This window comes from Harpia harpyja, chromosome 4 (genome assembly GCF_026419915.1).
Source record: "Harpia harpyja isolate bHarHar1 chromosome 4, bHarHar1 primary haplotype, whole genome shotgun sequence".
In the NCBI taxonomy this organism is placed as follows: Eukaryota; Metazoa; Chordata; class Aves; order Accipitriformes; family Accipitridae; genus Harpia; species Harpia harpyja.
Window position 1 is genome coordinate 19,952,726 of NC_068943.1, and position 7,747 is coordinate 19,960,472.

The 7,747-nt window shown below is 36.5% G+C and overlaps 1 long non-coding RNA gene across 2 annotated transcripts in view; it reads left to right on the forward strand.

Moving 5' to 3' along the window:
* LOC128141363 (uncharacterized) overlaps positions 1-6,558 on the forward strand; it is a 136,805-nt gene extending 130,247 nt beyond the window's left edge. For both annotated transcript variants that reach the window (XR_008234979.1, XR_008234980.1), the window contains one exon: positions 6,420-6,558. This is a non-coding gene — a long non-coding RNA (uncharacterized LOC128141363). The remainder of the gene's footprint in view (positions 1-6,419) is intronic.
* The last annotated feature ends 1,189 nt before the right edge of the window (positions 6,559-7,747 follow it).

Consider the following 7,747-nt stretch of genomic DNA (forward strand, 5'->3'; position numbering starts at 1 on the left):
AATTATATGGAGTATATTTTCCTGTTGTATTTTGTAAAAAACTTAGACTCTTTCAGAGTTTTGTGGCAGCTGAGTAGGGGTTTTAAGTAGACTTGTGCATTTAAACCTTCCTTTCAATCTTGTTCTTTATAGCCAGTCCCTTCTAGTTTAACTTAGTATGTTTTGTTTAATGTTAATTGCTGTAATGGTGTTGCAGTAGTAGCATCAAAAATGCTTTTGTGTTTAAATTATATTAAATTATATTTTAAGACATTAAAACTGTATTTTTTTTCTGTCAAAATGTTTTACCCTTTTCTCATGACTGGAAAGAAAGGTGAGTGAAAAGAACTAGTTAATTGGCTCATCAAAAGATAGCTTCTCTCCCACGTCTAAGGGAGGAGACACAAAAGGCATGCAGACACTATGTGGAGAATAGACTAGAAAGATTTAAGAAAGCTGCCTGCATGGAGTGTAAAGATCTAGGGAAGAATGAGTGCAGAGGTGTAAGCAAGATCAGGACTGCACACAGGTGCAAATTTGAAAGAGAGATTAAATTTCATTCGCAACATGAGCAGATGCAAAGCTACTACAATGTTATTCACAAGGATTGAAACTGTGGGAGAGGAGGACAACCTACTATATCTGAAAAGAGAAAACTGAACAGCAGACAGAAGAGTTTCCTGTAATTGAGATAAGAATGATGCTGTCTTTTAGGGTGGGGAAGAAAGGACCAATTACATAAAAATGTAAGCCAAAAAGAAATCTATGTGAGCCAAAATATTACACAGAAAGATGGAATAGCAGGAGCCATGCATGACTGTTAAAAGAGAATGTAGATCCAGAAGTTGAAGAGAAAAAGAGAGAGAATAATTTACTATGATTGAAAAATTCAGGTAGTGGCTTTGATTGCATAAGGATATTTTCTAGCTAATTTTGGTCAGTAAATTAAACATTGTTTTTTTTAAAAAATGCTTTTTAGAAGACTAAAATATTTCAGATTTTTGAGGAGTAATTTTACAACCCTTATATCAGTCTCATCTGACTCTCTCTGGTTAACATTTATTATCATTTCTAGTGCACTACTGCAGCATCCCTTTCTAGAGGAAAGACAGAAAGTTTTCTGGACTCATACTACTCACATGCTCTGTCTTTTTAGAGAATACTTTGCAGTGATGAGACATTTAGGCTTATTACCTAATGGAGAAATTTTTTTTAATAGACGGAGCCCAGTGGGAAGATAGAATCAACAGAAGGCAAAATGGGCCCAGGCTACTAGCACTTAAAATGAATAATCTCAGAAGAAAATTCCTAAACAAAAGACCAGGAAAAACTGGCAGCTCTGACAGAACTTCCAACTCAGAACAATACTTTTTCTAAGGAATAAAGTCATTACTAACCAACAGGGAAAATAACTTCATTGCAGCAAGTAGCACAGAACCAAATAAATTGAAATTCTATATTCTATGGATATTATTAAATATTTGCTATTAACTATATAAGAAGAATGGTACTACTAATAGTGAAATTTTAAGAGAAATTATAGACTATGAAGACAAAATGAACACTATGGATGACAAACCGTGATTGTCCCCTGTACTGGGTCTGGCTGAAGTGGAGTTAACTTTCTTCATAGCAGCCTGTATGGTACTGTGTTTTGGATTTGTGACTAAAACAGTGTTGATAACACACTGATGTTTTAGCTACTGCTGAAAAGTGCTGGAACAGTGTCAAGGCCTACCCTATTTCCCGCTCTGTCCCCCCAGCGAGTAGTCTAGGTGTGGACAAGAAGATGGGAGATGAGACAGCTGGGAGACATTTACCAAAGCGGTACTCCATGCCATGTAACATCATGCTCGGCAACAAAAATGGGGCATCGTTTTTCCAAAGTAGTCATTGCTTGGAGACTGTTTGGGCACTGTTTTGCTGGTGGTAGATGGCAAATATTGCCTTTGCATTACTTGTTTGGTTTTCACCTTTTTTCCCCCTTTGCTTATTAAATTGTCTTTATCTTGAACCATAAGTTTTTCTGGCTTTTGCTCTTCTGATTCTCTCCCCCATTCTACGACAGGGCAGGGAGTGAGCAAGTGGCTGGTGGGTGCTTAGCTGCTGGCCAGGGTCAACCCACCATACTCCCATAGAGACTGAATAAATCTTACACAGAGAGATGTAATACAGAGACAAAATACAGAAACAAAAGCTTTGTTCTGTAGGAAAATAAGCAACTCTTATTTATTACTGACCTGTACACAAGACATTGACAAAATGCAAACATAATGTATTGATCACATTCAGTGTCTTTGACTTTACATAAAAGTTTGATTTGATAATGTTTAACTTAAAAAAAAAGGACAAAAATAAAAAGGATAATAAAATAATCATCAAGTATATTCTAAGATAATATGAGGAAAAAAAAAGTAAGCACATCATTATTCTGTTGTAGGAAAATGTGGATATGAACTTTTCTGTAAGACCTATTGTGGTTTTAGTGGATTTCTCCTGAGGACTATGTTGCACTTGAATACTGTTGGACTGCTTCCTTGTTAATATGGAATTTTTTTCAGTAAAATATTGTGTTCTTACATATATACTTACCTATGTTTGGACCAGGTGTTACTTAATTTACTTTTTGATTCTTTTAGTACCCCCAGCCTGGGAGTAGCACTGGGAGGATGTTACATCCTTCTTGACAGCTGTGGGCACTATGACTTAAGCCTTTCTGTTGAAAACATCATCTTTTTCATATGTGACCATTGAGTTGGCTACAAAATAAATTGGCCTCATCTTTTCAGCCAAAGAATACGCTGGAATTGTGTGAAGTGTTATTGCTATTGACATCGGTGAAACTTCATCTGGAGTACTCCACAGAGTTTTCGTGCTAGGGAAAGAGGAAGCCAAACTAGAGTAGCTTCAGAAAGGGAGGACCAGCAGGGTGGAGACTGGCTTTAACAGCATCTGTTAATGAACACTGTTGAATACAATACACTGGGTTAGCTGAAAAGACCCTTGGCCTTACAGCCATTCTTATACTAATAGGATACAAAAGATATGTTCATATTCTAGGCATATTTCTGCTAGTTTTAGATTGCCAAGTAATGCTGACACTGCAGCAGAGAGCTTAATGCAAGATACGGTCTCCAGGGAGCTGGAGGAATACATGAACAACTGCCTCCCTTGCATTTTAAGTTTTGTAGTGTCTGTGATGTAAACATGGAGTACAGCTTACTCAGTCTAAAAACCCACTCTGAACAGTGTATGACAGTTTTCTCCGGAAAATACTAGACAATGAAAAATTCTATTGCAACAGATGCATTTAAATTGATTAAGACTACATTTAAGGAAGCAGAAAAAAAGAAAAAAGCTTTATTCCTCAATAAAAGAGGATTTTAGAACTGCTTTCTATGAAAAACAGTGGGGAAAAGAGAAGTTAGTCAGTTCTAAGATAGAATTTGACATGTTTAGTAAAAGTATCTTTTAAGAGGCAAGGATGAATTGCCATGCGATGATAAACTGCATTACCCAGGAGGTCCTTTGCAGTCCTAGGTACCTATTTTAGGCAGAATTAATTTCCAAGTAATTGTTAATAAGCATTATTAAAATGCATTGCAATGATAGTTCACCTATTCACACAGTTTAAGACTTAACCTAGCCTGTTTTTCATGTACGTTTTAAAAGCATTTTGTGTGCCTAGGTAAGACTGAGATTTTTAAGAAGTTCTCAAATTATTTTTATCCCAGAGCATGATGTGAAGGAAAGAAAGTAACTGTTATCTGAATATTAGTCATAATATTGTACGAGAAGCTACATTATATATTTCATTATGGCCTCTATCTACCTGGTTAAGCTACTCACTGGATTTTTCAGTCAAGTCATAATTTGTGCCAGAGATGAGTGAATTAGGCTAGGGTTTTATTTCTGTATTCTCAAATTATTAAAAGAGATCACTCATTGACTCCTTTAAATGAGAGGCATAAAATAAGTAGTATGTACCTAATCACTTGGCTGCATAGCTTTGGAATGAAAACATTGCTGAAGTGATTGGTGAATTGATTTTGCCATTTACTATGGGTTTCCAGCAAACATTTCATCGATTTGATATGTAGCACTGACCCATACAAAGACTATGAGCTTTGTCCTGGATGTTTATCTCTGATATTTTTTTTTTTTTCTCATTATTTTAGAATTCCAAAACAGGAGCATGCATCATCACATATAAAGACCAGTGGTGTCAAATCCATCTCAATACAGGAAGATAAGCAATGTTGTGGACAGGTTTTGAGTATGCAGCTGTGCTAAATTTGCATTCAAATGACCAGCTATGCCATTAATTTGAAGCTCTTGTTCCTGCAATTCTGAAAAGCCAGGGCATGAACATCACAGTGCTTTTGTGAGGTCAGGAAGTATTGTCTTAGGAAAGGGTAAACTGAGACACAGCATTTTAATGTAATTCTCCATGTTCTTTGAATCTGTGACAGAAAGCAGTAAAGTGTGATGATTAATTCTTCAAGCACCTATTTCACAGTGGTTAATGCCAAAAGGGATCACTAAGTCTACACTGACCTCTTATCTGTCAGGAAACTACATTTTACTCAGCTATGTTCATGTTGGGCTCTGATTTGTTTTAGGATAACATATTTCATTGTTCAGAAAACAAATTGTTATATACCACAGGAAGGAGCAGGAGACAATGAAACTGCACCCATGCTAACAAATTAAACTGTTCCTGAGCACCAGCACCAAAGTGTTGTTGCCTCCCCACATCAGACTGTTAGAATAGTTAGAAGTCTGGGTTTTGCTCCAGGACATTTAGCAACCTCTTACACAATTCCCAGACATTACCCAGGAGTTTCTGTGGCCAGGGATCATCGGCAGGAGGCAATCTGCCTATGGCCACTCTGTACTGGTGGAGAAGAGAGTTCAGCAGTGTGGATTTGGGTCAGTCTGTGTGCCAGAGGCTGGTCCCAGGCAGGTTTATTTTCCTAGCGTAGGCATAACATCTTCTATGCCACCTAGCTGCAATGAAGTCGATCAAGTAGCTGAAATGATCCTACTAAGAACAAATTGTTCCTGCAGTACCAAGAAGAAAAAAACTGTACAGGTTGCTGTCTGTCTTTCCAATGCCAAATGTGATGATCAGCATACTCCTACACCTGCACACAAGTCACATCGAAAAAATTGTTTGTAGAGAAGAACAACATTGATTCATCTCTTGTCTTGCTGTGGTACATTTCTGTTTGTTTAAAGACAGCCAGCATAACCCCTAAATCCAAGAATATATCAACAGAAGACTCTGTGAGGAAAAAAGTATATAAAGAAAAAGCCCTGATGAATGGGAAGTGATTATAATCTCTATCGTCATATAAGGCTGGAAAAAAATTAAGATTAAAGCAGTTTAAAGATATCTGTATTTTGCAGATCCATGGAAGAGAACAGATGTGACTAGAACACATTATCATGATGGCCCCATACGGCCACCAGTACACCAAATATAAAACTGTCTGGAGTTTAGATTTTTTTTTTTTCTTTTTTTTTCAGTTGTTAATCTATATCAGAGGCCCTAAGCTACACTTATGTGTCACCTGATAAACTGTTACAATATTTAATTAGGTTTTCTATGAAGAGCTTTCAGTATATTACAAGGCTGAATTTGTCCAGCTATACCTCCCATGATCCAAATAGGTGTGCTCTTTTCAAAAAACCTGATCCCTGTCTCATTCTATGCATGAGTGCATATGTAATGCTTCTCTCCTATACAATACTTTTTCCATTATATCTCCTACCACAAAGCCATGATTTATTTATATGAACCTGATTTATGTTTGAAACAGCAGTTAAAATACAGGTCCAGCTGGTATAGGTACGTGTTTTGGCTTAGGGAAGAGAAACCATTTACCATTTGGACAAAGTTAGTTCAGAACTTTGACATTATGCAACAGCAATTTCTGCACTTTTGCAAAAAACCTGTTATGATTATGCCTCCTCCCTGTAAGTCACAGAAATGTTCTCTTTTTAAAGCTAGTAAAAAAATTATTTCTGTAGTTGATATTTCTTTCACTTTTTTAATAAAGTATTTTAACACAATGTTGTTTCTTTAAACAATGAGATCTAGTCTGAAGGTATTTGTCCAAATAGAAACAGCAGCCCTAGAATACAAGGACAACCAGTTAAAGTCTGGGATATACCAAATAATTATGGAAATTATCACAGTTCTTAAAGATGCAAGGTAAATTTTGTGATAAAAAGGAGTCTTTCTGGGGGATTGAGAACTCAAGATTTGTTTAACTTATCTATCCCATATAAATGGGTTGCCTTATAGATTACCCCTCCTTCCACATGCACCTAACAGAACCCCTCTTCTGTGATTAGTCTCCCCACAAAGACTACTGTGTCCTGTGAAAGGAAACAGAGCAAGGAGTAGATACTGAATTTGTGTTTTCTTTCAGAGAAATATGGGAAATGGAAATAAAGAGGACTGGCCTGCTCTGCAGATCATCAGCAGTTACTTTGCTGCCTACCCGTGTCACCTCTCCAAGGACTGCAACTGGGGGTACACCTTCTGGTTAACCTGAGGGTCTCACTCAGAGCAACTGAGTATAAAATTGAATCAAACAAATAAAGAAAAATGTTCCCCTGTGTCTCTGTGTTGGTGTGCCAGGTGTCAGTTCTTTCATTTCTCTCTTTACTGCTTCCTTCATTAATGTTAATCTAGGCCTTTAAGGAGACTGCCACATTTTATAAAATTTAGGGGAATTTAGCTTACAGGAAAAGAATCTTTCTCCTGCAGGTCTGTTTAAATGCCAGACTTAAAGGGATTCCCTAGTGCCATAATAGCTGCTGTTGTCTGGCTCCAAGGGTCCCACCTGACTGTTCAGTGCACTGACAAGACCCACAGCAACACAAACTGACATCTATTAAAAATAAAACTTTCTTTAAAAGTTTCTTTTTTTTTCCTTTTTTCTTTTTTTTTTTTTTTTCTTTTCTCTCCTTATTCACATTGGGCTTTCAGATGAGTATGTTTGTTTATAAAAAACCTGAAAGAACCAATACTGGGCAAAGTAATAACCAATCCAAAATTATTATCTATAAAGTTTCAGTGCTCAGTGGAATTCATGCACATTTTATCTATAGCAAGGTTTGACACTCATACCACTGCAAATAATAAAATACAACAAGACATCTTAAATCTCCCCAAGCCTGTGTTGTCAGCATTTGTTTTTCGTTTGTTACGTTTTTGAATAATCATCCTTTGTGCTTCAGCCAAAGTTTTAGCTAGACTTTCTGATGAATGTTTTTTGATTGTGGTCATTATAGCTTCATATTTCTTATCTACCAGTCTGCAGACATCTTGAATGAAATTTATCTAAACAAAACATAAATATCTGTTATGTAGACATCCAAGCAATACATAACTGATCACACCTTAAAAACTCTTATTTCTCTCCATTCACTATAAAGGGAACTTGAATCATTAGCTTAGGCATAGACATCTAGATAAGAGATACGCAAAGTGAGGCAAGTGAGTCTGTTCCTTTTGTCTTTTTCTTTCTTTTTTTTTTTTTCACACTGACAACCATTTCTTTTGCTCTAGCTATGCACAATAATTGGTGAAATGTAATATTTATCTTTGAATGAAGAGGCTCTGTGCTATGTCATTTAAAAATGTTAGATGCTTTCTGCTTTCTTTCATTTGCTTGGCCTGCAGCAGAGCAGGGACTGAAGGGACTAATGATGGGATTCACATTAAATGAATTACAAATAAGTATGTTGAGAT